Raw genomic sequence first — 14,448 nt, 5'->3', positions numbered from 1 at the left:
ATGGTCTGGCATTCAAAAGAAGTTTTTCACATTGACTGCCTTTGATTAATTGTTTATGATGGATGTCTCTCTTGTATTATTTTGAATCAAAGAGGACATAAAGATGGGTGTGGAACCATTCCACTCTCATTGCATTGGCTGGAGGCTCATACAAGTCTCTGTGGTTCTTTGCTCACATATGTTTCCAACCACTTTACATAATCAAAATTGTGAAATTGGGAAAAGAAATTCCAGAGACTGATGACTATTTTGGACTCGTGAAAGATAACTGAATTATAACATTTAATTTAATTAGAAAATCTTTGTTTAAGGGGTAGCACAATGGTGTAGCAGTAACACAATTTACCTGCCAGCTGCAGAGAGCATAGGGCCAATCTGACCTTGGGAAATGCATGTTCTCTTTGCGAAAGAGAATAATGGTGCATAGTTCCCTGAAGGTGGAATCTCATGTGGATAGGGTGGTGAAGAAAGCTTTTGGTATGCTGGCCTTTATAAATCAGAGCATTGAGTATAGGAGTTGGGATGTAATGTTAAAATTGCACAAGGCATTGGTAAGGCCGAATTTGGAGTATTGTGTACAGTTCTGGTCACCAAATTGTAGGAAAGATGTCAACAAATTAGAGAGAGTACAGAGAAGATTTACTAGAATGTTACCTGGGTTTCAGCACCTAAGTTACAGAGAAAGGTTGAACAAGTTAGGTCTTTATTCTTCGGAGTGTAGAAGGTTGAGGGGGGACTTGATAGAGGTATTTAAAATTATGAGGGGGATACTCAGAGAGTGGTAGCTATGTGGAACGAGCTTCCAGTAGAAGTGGTAGAGGCAGGTTCGATATTGTCTTTTTAAAAAAAAAAATTGGATAGGTATATGGACAGGAAAGGAATGGAGAGTTATGGGCTGAGTGCAGGTAGGTGGGACTAGGTGAGAGTAAGTGTTTGGCACAGACTAGAAGGGCAGAGATGGCCTGTTTCTGTGCTGTAATTTTTATATGGTTATATGGAAAGTCTGGATTTCTGGTGGTTTTCCAGTTTTGTCCCATATATCAGAGATGTGCTGATTGGTAAGTTGAATGCTCACTGCAACTTGCTGCTAGTGTAGGTGGTGGTAGGCTGCTGGGAGCTGATAGTTGACACAGATTCAATGGGTGGAAGGATCTGTTTCCATGTTCTCTACTCTGTAATGAACTGGTTCTCTTCATGTCGCTATAATGATGCGGATTGTAAAATAGAATTTTCTGCTATTTCCACTCTAGGGCTGAATCTTATAAAGGGGATTTTTATTCAGCCCAACATGTGGTATTCCAGTGGTAGCTTTTATTTATGAGAACAATTTGGCTTGTGCATGAGTTTAAAGAGAAAATGAAAAACCGGTTATAAACAACTCTAAATGACCAGCAAATTCAGATAACCTTTCTGGTCTTGCGTTCTTCCATCATTATTAAGTAGTACTTCATCTTATTTGCAATCTTTAAGCCAGGTACCTTTTGGGTGGTTTAAAATAGCATGCTAATTGCCAATCAGAAATATGTGATGAGTGATTTCTTTCACATACCACTATAAAAATAAATCGAAATGCACATTCTTATTGTACTTTATTGAAATAAATCTATACAAATATAAAAAGCACTGCATGGTTTTCTTTACATTCAGAGCATTGTTCAATCATTATTCATTGTGTTATTGGTTCTGTACCTCTGTAGTGTTAGCTCCCTCCATATATAAAACCTCATTTGCAATACAAGTTTCAAATGTTTGAGAGGCTTCTACTCCAGGCTCTGCTCCTCACTGTTTAGTGGCAGAAGGACCTCACACTGCAGTCCTTTCCCCCTTCGAACCCTATGCATTGGCTTCACCAAGGTTTGGTGCATTCCCTGACATATAGTCCTGCAACCTGAAATGGACCTTTCGACTTCTTGTTGTACTGGAAGGCCAACAAGTTTAGGGGCCGACTGAAGTCTTTCACTGAATTGGTGATCTTCCAGCAGAGCTTGTTGTTTGTCTCAGTGGATGTCCTTGGGTGTATATATCCTGTAGATCAGAAAGACCTCTGTAACACAGCTGTTCAGGATGAGGGACCCTTGCATCCTTCTCCAGTGTTTCTTTACAAATGCGCAGTCCACAAAGAGTGGATGATCTTCTACTCTTTGCTTCTGTCCTTAGAGCAGCGCACACTGCGTAAGAGGCTGACTTTGGCACCTCATTGACATTTTGTTGATTCTGGCATTGGGGTAGTTGTTCACTGCTTATAATGAGTTCATCCTGATATTCATTCCTGCAATTTGAGGTAAATGCTGTACTTAACCTCAAGATGCAGCAATGAACCCCTTGTGACCAGTGAAGAAATATTTCTGTTGTAATTAGAGGAGGATCTTTGTAAATCCCCAGTGCAGATTGTGGGCTGTGCACAATCCCCAAACTGTGAGTGATGCATTCAAACTGCCTTGTAATCTGACTCTTATTAGACAGGGGTGGGGTCCATCATTCAACAGCATTCTTCTGAAAGATTTCCCTGTGTTGAAGGAAAGCGGTTTATCATGAGCCCTTTGTCTGCATTTTCAGCTTTCCACATCTGCCAGTGCATTATTTTCAACTTTTTATTGAAGGCTTGTATTGCCATAATTTAAATGAGGGTGTTGTTGAGGATAACTTGTCTGGCTTTCTGCAAGAGAGTCAGCTATACCGTGATGCTGTTTTGTTCTGAAGGCATCCAGCCCCCAAAATTACTTTCTGCTGAGACTAAACTTGCAAGCCTCACTGGAGTAACATTTAATATTGTTAGGATCACACCAGCAGCGAGTGTTTAAAAACACCACTCCAGATGGTGTCAAAAGTGGTGGATCTCTTCAATTCATTTTTCGCTGCTTCAGATAGTAATTTCCATCGCATGCTTAAGTTGCTTCCAGGAATGAACAAGAAGGAAATAATTTTTCTATGCAGGCAAATACCTGACTGATTAAGCATTGATGATGTACCTTTTCAGAAGAGTAATTTGATGTGATGTGCAGTTAAGTTCATGGAGAAGTTAAGCCAATGAGCAAGGAATGTCGTTATTATGCAGTAACGGATTAATTCAATCATCAGCCAGGCACTTGATATTGGGATTGAATATTATGTATTAGGTTGTATGGTGTGGGCAAGAGTGAACTCCTTGATGCCCTGTATTGTGGACCTGTACTCTTCCAGGTTGAAGAAGAGGGCGGGGAACATCATAAAGGACTCCTCCCATCCTGCGCACGGACTGTTTGATCTGCTTCTGTCTGGTAGGCGCTTCAGATCCCTCCAGACTAAGACTAATAGGCACTGGAGAAGTTTTTTCCCTACTGCGGTCACTTTGCTGAACAGTTAACTGCCGGTTAACTGTCGACTAACTATTACTTGGATTGCACTACCTGTATGTATAATATATATTTTCATTTATATTTATCATTATTATTGTTATGAGCAGAGAGACAACATCTGCCAGAAGTAAATACCTTGTATGCGCATAGGTACTTGGTGATTAAAGTCTGATTCTGATTCTGATATTGCAGTACTTTTCACAATCTTGTTCTTGCCCAAAGTGCTTGACTGCTGTTGAAGTACTTAGTGGCAGCTGGGTTACACAAAACAAGCTTCTACGCTGGGAAATGTGATAATGACCAGATAATTGAGTGATAATTTTGGTAAAGGCATTGGGAAGGTTGCCTCTAACCTATATAAAAGTAATGCTATTGGGATCTTGTGCACATTTGCTCACTTTGCAGCACTTGCGTTGAAGGTCTTTGCCTCTGACAGCACTCCCTTATTATGGCATTGTTGTCTCAAACTGGATTTTGCCATCAAGCCTTTGGTCTGGGCTTGGGACTAAACCTACAACATTTTCACTGAGGCTGGAGTATTGGAGTAACCGAGCAGTTTCTTGTATTCTGGTACTGTGTGGCTGTGGATGCCTTTGCAGAGTGTCACATTCTGTGGATGTTGCCTCATTAGTCTAATCGCTACTATTGTTGTATTCTGACATTTTTATAGATTCGAGGAAACGCTAACATTTTTGCAAACTACTCATCCTGGAAGTACAGTATTAGATGAACTCGGTTGTGGAAGGTGCATGATAGAAGTCTGTGCAGGTGAAGATTAGAATAAGTAAGTACAGATGAGAATCTCTGCCAAGGCAATTGTGAGTCAAGGTGATGTCATGGACTTGACGTGGGAACTTGCTTCATTAGTGACTAGACCAGCGTAATTGATGGAACCACTAGCAAGGGGATGAAGCAACAGAATAGGTTGTAAAGTTCATATGTTCCTGAAAAAAATTATAATGCAGACATTAAACTGGACTAGATATCTGGGTGATTCAGAATGTGGGTGGGGAAGTCAATGTGTATTCTCTGTGTAGATCGGAGCAGAAACAGGAAGGTTTAGACTTTACATTTTCTTTAACACGTGGATGCCCATTTTCCATTGAAAATCAGTTCTGTTGTCTTTTTGATCAGCAAAACAGTAACACAACTATGAATTAGTTCCTCATGCAGAGGATAACTTGCAGGTTGTTAATTTAGGACATTCAGTGATGTGGATGTTACCTCCTGGCAGCCAGGACAGCCCATGATGGAGCAGTTAAAATCAGACGTCTGATTGCAGTAAGGTTAGAGTATCCTAAATACTGGCTTGCAATGCACTTCTCCAGGTTAAAATGTTGGTCTTCAAAGATTTCTGTTATGAGAAGCAGCATGGTAATAAAATCATATGATAAAGGAACAGAACTAAGCCATTTGGACTATCATGCATTTCAATCAGAGGAGACTCTGTTCTCTTGATTCCTTCCTGCAGCTCTCAACCCCCATACTGATCAAGAACCTACCAATTTCTACTTTAACTACACCAAATTATTTGGTCTCTGCAACTCTAGCACATGATTGTACCCTTGTAACTGCAGGAACATGGTCAATACAGCTATGAGTGAAAGGTTTTCTAATGGACCAGTGGTTTAAGTCGACTTGTTACACAGATAGTGATGGAACATTTTACAAGATTACTGAACTTATTAAATCCTCACTGACCACGAGTGAGATTCCTGTTGACTGGAGGACAACAAAGGTCATCCACATTTTCAACAAGATGGGCTCCATGGGTGCGTGACACTTGGGGGCATTTCGGAATTCAGTTCTGGCACTCCCTATGAGTGTGTGGGTTTCCTTGGGGTGCTCCGGTTTCCACCCACATTCCAAAGATGCACAGGTTAGTAGGTTGATTGGTCATTGTAAAGTTGTCCTGTGATTCGGCTATTGTTGAGTAGGTGGGTTGCTGGGCAGTGTGACCTGTTGGGTCAGAAGACCCTGTTCCTTGCTGTCTCACTTTAAAAGAAGAGCAGCAAGAAGAGCCTGCTAGTGCTACACTGTAATTAATATCACTGGTAGGTCAGTTACGGGAGAAATGACTGAAGGACAGAATTAATGAGCACTTGGAATGAGCTGGTCTGATCAGAGACTGCTGACGTGGCCTTGTCAATGCTAGTTCCTGTCTGACCAACATGATGGAAGTTTTTGAAGAGGGAATCCAGTGTCTTGATGAGGGCAGGTCAGTGTGTGTGGTTCACATGGGCTTCAGTAAGGTACTTGACAAGATCCCACATGGGGGATCAGCCAAAAGATTTAGGGCCAAGAGTCTTTGGCACTTTGGCAAACTGGATTCAAAATTGGCCAATGTACGGGAAACAGTGTAATGGTCAAGGGTTGTTTTTGTATCTGGATACTGGTGGTGTTCCTCAGGGATTGGTGCTGGTACCTTTGCTGTTTGGTGTGGATGGAGAAGACACAATCAGATGGGTGGAGTCATGGACAGTGTTGAGGGTAGTCTTAGGCTGCAGAGTGATATTGAGGTTCTGATGAAATGGGCTGATAAATGGGGTTATGGATGGGGTTCAATCCAACTGATGCACTTTGGAAATACTAATGAGGCTGGGACTTGTACCATGAAAGGCAGAGTCTTGAACAGAGGGATCTTAGACTACAAGTCCAGGGATCCTTGAAGTTAGCACCAGTAGATAAAGTAGTTGGGAAGGCATATGGTATTCTGGCCTTCATTTGTCAGATCACTGAATATAAAAGCAGAGAGTTAATGCTCAACTTTATAAAAGTTAGGCCTCAACTTCAGTACTATGTGCATTTTAAAGTGCCACACTGTAGGAAGGCTGTGATGATGCTATGGAGGACGTAGAGGAAATTCACAGGATGGAATGTTTTGTGTAAGACTGGAGAAGTTAGGTCTGTTTTCCCCAAGACTGGAGAAGTTAGGTCTGTTTTCCCTGGAGTGGAAGAGATAAAGACCAGACATAATTGGTGTATTGAAAATTAAGAGGTACAGACAGGGAGACTGCAGGAAACTTTCCCCCCTTATCAGAGGGGACATAGATTAAGGATAAGGGGGGGACGACACAGATTCAGAAGGGATGTATGGGGGGGTGTTCTTTTTCACCCAGAGATTGGTAAGTAGCTGGATTGCACCGACAGAGAGCGCGGTCAAAGCACATGAATGGGCAAAGAAGGTCGCGGACCAAGTACTGAGACATAATTGTGAACAGGTGCCTACTGGGTGGTGTGATACAGTGAGCTGAAACTGCAGTGTAATGGGGTTGGTGAATCCTGCTGTTTGACCAGACTGGTGTTCATGATGGGGTAATGCACTTGCCAGGGTGGATTAGTATTGTTGACACCATGCTGTGTGGCTCCATGACTTGAGACCGTACCAAAGCAAATGGAAAAGAAAATGAGCTGGGTGATTTGACACAAAGTTGGAGAAGTAGGTTTTGAAGAGTGTTTTTGAAATTGGATGTGAGTGTAAAGATAAAGAAGTCTTTGGGAAGGGTACCCAAGACTGGGGCATGGTTGCTAGAAGAAAGTTGGTTAGCAGAGAGAGCGAGAGGAAGGAAGGGAAGAATAGGAAGAGAATCAGCAGTAATTTTATAAATGCAAATTGTAGTATATATAAATGGCAATATATGGTGTGGATAGCCAAACAATCTGAAATAGAAGCATTGATTTTTTAAAAATCTTATCTTGTGCGCATAGCAATTGTGAGATATAAATTTTAAACTGCCAGAATTTTTAAGGTGAACCTTCACCTTCCAGAAGTAACCCATCAATAACTAATGTAATACTGTACAACAGAAGAAAATGGCTAATCAGAAACACGAGATTCTGCAGATGCTGCAGAAATCCAGAGACAGACAATACTGGCAGAACTCAGCAGGTCCGGTACTGTCTATGGAAATTAATAAACAGTCAACATTTCAGGCCAAGCCCCTTCATTAGGAGCGATGAAGGATCTCGGCTAGAATCACCAAATGTTAATTCATTTCCATTAACGCTACCTGACCTGCTGAGTTCCACCAGCATGTTGCATGTATTGCCAAGGAAATGGCTGTCTCCTGTCAGGGCTGCAGACTTCTCAGCATCCACGGTGTTAACCACGGATTTGTTGTGACACACAGTATGACCTAGGGTATTGGTGACTTCACTTGTCAATTACAACAGTCTCCCCAGGGATGATTCCATAGTTGGGCAAGTCATCTGCTTTACCAAGTCTTGATGATTTCTTAGGATAATATGCCTGGGTGTGTTTGTATTTTATTTAGGACTTGGTATATTGGGGAATTTAATTAAATATTGCATAAACAATGGTGATAACATTGTAGAAAAATGTAAATGAACGTCTGAAAGGAAAGTCTCAGTGAAGGTGAACTTGGGGCTGCTGATTTGGAGGACTTGCATATAATGTTGTGGGAGCTCGAATGTAAAGAGGCTGGTGAATCCTGCTGTTTAGCATAGGGTAATGTGCTGCCTGGATCCATTAGCATGGGGACACTGCTATTTGACAGTATATTAATCAAATTCCTAACAGATCTTCTGATAAACCGTATTGGATGAAAACTGTTTTATTGATATCAGAATGGTCTTGTTTAGCCAAAAGTCTGGTTTGCAGATGCAGACTAATTTTATCCTTTAGAACTGATCGTGATACGGCAAATAATGGGATGGTGCAAGTGAGAAGTTGGGCCTCCAAGCCATTTACTTCTCTTGGTCTGACAATTAACTGGAACAAATCTTGTTTTACACGCGGGATTATAACAGTTGGCTTACGATGGTGCTTTCTTTGTGTGGGTTTTAAATACAACAGTGCATATGTGCTTGAATAGATCTTCTATAGTATTTCTACCTGGCAGAAACTAAGGCAGCTGCAATCTTTACTGCAAAAAAAGCCTTGTTTCACTGCAATACCTGGTTTCGAATGGTAGGCAACAAAGAATGTAGTTTGCTTTTCACCTATTATCTAGCAAATGTTTCCTTTCTGCACACATTTTGCTTTCAGCTTCACTTTCTGATCTGCTGACAAGAAATTTACTATTTAGGACCATGTGATTATTCCCAGGATTCTCCCTTTTTGGGCTGCATATCGTTAGAAACGTGCTAGGTTGATTCTGTGATCTTCCTATTCTCTTACGTTCCACTGATGATTGTCTCTGCAATGCATGGTTTTGCTTGGGGAGTTTTATTTTGGATCCAGCCACACATTCTGTCGATGCAAGTCACAGCATGTGGATCCAAACATATTTTACCACCCTGCTGCCTTGTGCCTGACAGAAAGGTTTGTATTGTTTCGAGAACTTAGTGTCAACTGATAATGGTGTTTGGTTCTTGCCAGAGCAACTGCCTTTTGTTTTTTTTGTGTGTGGGGAGAACTGGGGAGGTGGGATGGCAATGATATTTTCTTGTTAAAATAACAATTACCTTTTCACTTGGTGGCAACCTCTTCATAACAGTCTGTTTATATTCTTTTATAATTGTTTTATCTTAGAATGGAAAGCAGTGGAATTGCTCAAAGACAGTATGGTTTTAGTGACTCATAAATATTCCCCCCCCTGTCCAAACCCCTGGATCCATTTCCACTCCAACTAAGGATGTATGCGATGTAGTGTATTCAAACTGCAATTCAGATGATCTGTTACTGGTCTGCCTGGCATCTTCTGGCAATTTCTGCTTGTATCTTGGCTGGATATCAGTGCAGGTGTTAGAATTGTATTAGTGTCCAGGTCCCTGCTTCGAGATTTGTGCATTGGTTTCCCATTTTAGGATAGCTTTCACTTGCTTACTTCTTACTAGGACGAAGCACATTCAAGAACACTGGTTGTAGAGAGTTGTCCAAAGCACACAACACTTCTTGCTTTAATAATTGTTTGGCAATCCGGTCTTGATACATCTCTAGGGCATCGTGCAAAAAATCATTTACAAGTGGTATTGGATGAAGTACGGTATGTCCTTGCAAATTCCACATTAGCATCTTTATTCTTTTCCTAACATCAAGTGACACCATTTGAGCTGACTTGTACTCGGCATCTGTTTCTGCTTGGACTGACGCCAGGTGCTGCCTGTGTGGAATGAAACATTCTCCCCTGTGACTGCATCGGTTTCCTTTTGGGTGCTGTGGTTTCTTTCCACATCTCAAAGATATGCAGTTGGGTAGGTTAGTTGGCCAGTGTAAATTACCCCTTGTGTGTAGGTCGTGGTTGACTCGGTGGTGGGGGAGGGCACGTGGGTTGGTGGTGGAGAGTCAATGAAAGCATGTGGAGAATTAAAACAAAGAGCCTCGATGTACATTAAATCATTAAATAGGTCATTGATGGTCAGTTTGGCCGCAGTGGGTAGAAGGGGTCCGTGCTCCATCTTGCTATGACTAGCAACGCCAAACAGTGGTGGAATCTTCTTTTAAATGGAGGCTCCATTATTGTTTGCTTCTTGGTGGCCAACTCTGAGTGGAATTACCAGAGAATATACACTCGGTAGCCACTTTATTAGGTACACCTGCTTGTTGATGCAAATATCTAATCAGCCAATCATGTGACAGCAAAATAAATGTATAAAAGCATGCAGACACAGTCAAGAGGTTCAGACCAAACATCAGAATGGGGAATAAATGTGACCAAAGTGACTTTGACGGTGGAGTATTGTTGGTGCCAGACGGGGTGGTTTGAGTATCTTAGAGACTGCTGAGCTCCTGGGATTTTCAGGCACAACAGTCTGTGGAGTTGACAAAACAAAAAATCATCCAGTGAATGGCAGTTCAGTGAAGGGCAAATCTGCTTGTAATCGGGGGAGGATGGCTGCACTGGTTCAAGCTGACAGTGACTCAAATAACTGTGTGTTACAACTGCGGTGTGTGGAAGAGCATCTTTGAAGGCACAACATGTCAAACCTTGAGGTGCATGGGCTACAGCAACAGAAGACCACACTGGGCTTTATCCTGTTCCCAATAAAATGGCCACTGAGCGGAGACGGGTGCCCTCGTGGGTTCACCACCTATGAACACTAGGTGGGGCAAAAAAGGCAAAGTGTCATTGGACAGAAATGTAAAGTTTTTGTATCTTTGAAACCAAACATTAGTTTTACATTATTTTTTGCCATCTGTGCACTTGTCATTTCATTTTAACATAAGAAATGGGAGCAGGAGTAGACCATCTGGCTGGTCAAGCCTGCTCCGCCTTTCAATAAGATCGTGGCTGATATGGCTATGGACTCATCCCCACCTGCCTGCCTTCTCCCCATAACCCTTAATTCCTCTACTATGCAAAAATCTATCCAATCTTGTCTTAAATATATTTACTAAGGTAGCCTCCACAGCTTCATTGGGCAGAGAATTCCACAGATTCACCACCCTTTGGGAAAAGCAGTTCCTCCTCATCTCCATCCTAAATCTACTCCCCCGAATCTTGAGGCAATGTCCCCTAGTTCTGGTCTCACCTACTAGTGGAAACAATTTTCCTACCTCAATTTTATCTATCCCTTTCATAATTTTATATGTGTTTCTATAAGATCTCCTCTCATTCTTCAGAATTCCAGCGAGTACAGTCCCAGGCAACTCAATCTCTCTTCATAGTCTAACCCCCTCATCTCTGGAATCAACCTGGTGAACCTCCTCTGCACCGCCTTCAAAGCCAGTACAGTCGGCCCTCCTTATCCGTGGGTTCCGTATGCGCGGATTCAACCAACCGCGGATCGGGAAAACCCGGAAGTTCTCTCTCCAGCACTCATTGTTTGAGCATGTACAGATTATTTTTTTTCTTGTCATTATTCCCTACACAATACAGTATAGCAACTATTTACATAGCATTTACATTGTATTAGGTATTATAAGTAATCTAGAAATGATTTAAAAGTACAGGCAGTCCCCGGGTTATGAATGAGTTCCGTTCTTGACTCCGTCTTTAAGTCCGATTTGAAGTCGGAACAGGTACATCCGGTATTATTTAGCGTCAGTTAGTCAAATGTTTTTCTTGTATATAGTATATATTTTACCTTTCTATGCATATAAGACACTTAAGAAACATACGTATTTCAATAATTAAACCACTGCGTTGCTTAGTAATTGTAGCTTTCATCGGGACAGGGCCTTTCACATGCTCCATTAAAATTGTTTTGATCGTTGACCGACTGTAACCTAACGCTTTTCCAATGACTGATGGCGTTTCACCTCTTTCCAATCGCTTTATTACTTCCGTGTTATTTTCAATCGTGATTGTGATTATTTTCATGAACAGAAACACTGCGGATTCAGAGCTGTGCCAGGTCCTAAAGACCACCGCTCTGAGCCAGGTTAAATAAGGTCTGGCGTTCCGCTGGGTCCCGAAGACCACCGCACTGAGCCAGGTTAAATAAGGTCTGGCGTTCCGCTGGGTCCCGAAGACCACCGCACAGAGACAGGTTAAATAAGAGACTTGAGCATCTGCATATTTTGGTATCCACGGGGAGTCCTGGAACCAATCCCCCGCGGATAAGGAGGGCCAACTGTATAATCCTTTCTCAGTAAGGAGACCAGAACTGTACGCTGTACTCCGGTTGTGGCCTCACCAGTACCCTGTACAGTTCAGCATAATGTCCCTTCTCTTAAATTCAATCCCTAATTTTGTCTTTTGGGTGTTCTTCAGGCATTTCACATTTTGGTTAATAACTGGGGGGAGGGGTAAAGTAGTTGGCAAGTGCAGTGAGAGTGTTTACACTCTACTCTCACACCCCCACCTCTCTCCACCCCAGCGCACACAGTGATGCTGTGTTGAAACTCTCCAAGTATAAAGTTCTGTCTTAAATTTTCCAATTAATTTAAATCAGATTAGCCTTAGTCACAGAGCCATTATCTTGATTGACTTCAGAATGAGACTTGGAAACTACAGCAGTTATGAACCACATGAGTTTAGGCGAACCGCACTTGGAATTGGACTAACCCCAGATTTTCCGCCAAAAATTTGTCAGTTCTGGTCACTTTTGTAAATTGTGAGCAGCAATTTGTCATGTCTTCTGTGTAGTTGGAGCACCACAAACAACATGTTTTAGCTATAAAATAATAAGACTGTGTTTTTTGAGAACTGCCCTGCACAGCAATGTCAAATTAAAAAAAAAAGTTGCAGCTACATAATGCAGATTCTGAACGGTTCTTTTTAGGCTTGGTTAACAAAATGCATGTGTTCAGTCTGGCTGACCTGCACCGATCAATTCGCAAAACTGAACCTGCCCACATGACACTGTCAAGAAAAAACTGACTTGTGCTAATTTTATAGTAAGAGTGACATGGAGTGTAATAGAATGATAATAGAATATATTCCTCTTTTAGAATGATTAAATGGTAATGGGACAAGAGGAATCCATTAGACTGTTCTCTGGGAAACTATATAGTCAATCTGAAGTATCGATCAAATTTCATTTTGAAATCTGCTACCCTGTCGAACAATGTGTTCTAGATAGCAGTTACTCAGAATTTTGTGTGTGTGTGTGTGTGTGTCTCTCTCTCTCTCTCTTTAATTCCCATCCTTGTTCTATCTCTGGCACCCTACATTGCTCCAGTGATGCCCAACATTAACTCGAGGAGCAGCACCTTGTCAGCCATTTGGGTATATTGAAGCTCTCAAGTCATTTAACAAGATTAAATTTACCTGAATTTGTTAATTCTCTCATCTCAGATCTGGCTATATCACTGTTGCAATTTATTTCTTTCCTCCTTCAACAGTCAGTTTTAAAAGTCATTGTTACCTTGACAAATGTAGTCTGCAACCCAATCCCTCTGTTTCCTTCACCCCTCTCCCTCGTTTTCAAACATACTTATTTTCTCACTTTTCCAGTTCTGATGCAGGGACATTGACTTGAAATGTTGACTCTTTTTCTGATCACTACCACTGGCTTCTAGACTGAGTGCATCCACCATTTTCTGTGGGGTTTTTTTTGGGGATTTCAAGCACCTCCATTTTTGTTTTTGTCTCCAGTTGGTACTTTTGCCAGTTTCCTTTAAATCATGGCCTTCAAGAGGGAATTGGATAAGTACATGGAAATTCATTTTCAATAACATGGGGAAGGGCTGGGTTGGGTGAGTTGCTCTGTTAGAAAGCTGTTGTAGACACAACAAGATGGATAGCGCCCTTTTGTGTTGCAGCCATTATATGTCGCAAAAATAGAAAATCTTGGCAAAACGTTGTGACAAAGGATCACAAGCCCAAATCTTCTACTGTTTCTCTTTCCTTCAACTGACCTGCTGAGATTTTCCAGTATTTTATGTTTCTTTATCAGAATTTCTCCATCAGCAATGATCTTAATGATCGTTCTATGTTTGGAGGCTCTTGGTTCTTCCACTAATGGGGGAAGTATTTGTGTATCTACTATCCAGACACCCCCGCTCCATTTTTGTATGACACCTTTTTCAAACATTTTTGGTGGTAATCCCAGCTTCTTCAGCCTTACCTACTAATTCCCCCATCTCTGGAATCATTTTTCTGTATTAATTTTCCCAGGTCCCAAGGGCTTCAGTCATTGGAAAAAGATATTAGAAATGGATGAAGTATTTCACTTCTGTATGACAGGGAAAGAGGCCATTTCAACCCACTGAGTCTGTGCTAGCTCATAGTATCCAATGGTGACAGCCAATGTTCTCAATAACTTTGCTTCTATACTCTTACTTGTGAGGCCTAGGATCCTATATGCTGTTGGCTGTGCTCTGCAACGTTCAAAGAATTGGGCATGTCTGTCCTGTTTTAGATTGACATCCTCTCCCTTATTATAACAGACTATTATTTTAAAGATACATGGTAAAGTTAATCTCTATTCACCTCTGCTATCTTGAACTTTTGCTTTCTCCTTCACTGTTTATTAGACCTAGGGTTTACGGCGTGTGGATTTTGAGATCATCCAATGTACATCTAGTGGTCCCTGAACTAGTTAATGTGCCCATGAATGGTCCGGCAAAATCCACTTGAATCCTCTGATAGGGCAATGCAGGCCATTCCCAGGGATGGAGAAGCGCTACACTTGGCATCTTCTGGACATGTTGGCATCCTAAAGAGAGCATAGCAAGCTGCTCTATCTGCATATTTATCCCAGGCCATCAGACAAAGCTTCAAGCAAACACTTTCATTTTAACCACACCCAGATGACTGGCATG

General features: G+C 41.6%; 1 protein-coding gene across 5 annotated transcripts in view; it reads left to right on the top strand.

Annotated features, from left to right (window-relative positions):
* Nucleotides 1–14,448, top strand: part of LOC140734798 (DENN domain-containing protein 2A) — a 119,733-nt gene that overhangs the window by 27,299 nt on the left and 77,986 nt on the right. The window contains exon 1 of one of the 5 annotated variants that reach the window (XM_073059331.1): nt 3,237–3,257. The exons of 3 other annotated variants lie outside the window; for them this stretch is intronic. The gene's annotated coding sequence lies outside the window, so the exon portion shown is untranslated. One more of the 5 variants, XM_073059329.1, reaches the window with a different exon arrangement.

This window comes from Hemitrygon akajei, chromosome 10 (genome assembly GCF_048418815.1).
Source record: "Hemitrygon akajei chromosome 10, sHemAka1.3, whole genome shotgun sequence".
NCBI classification, from domain to species: Eukaryota; Metazoa; Chordata; class Chondrichthyes; order Myliobatiformes; family Dasyatidae; genus Hemitrygon; species Hemitrygon akajei.
This window is presented reverse-complemented; position numbering and strand designations above follow the sequence as displayed.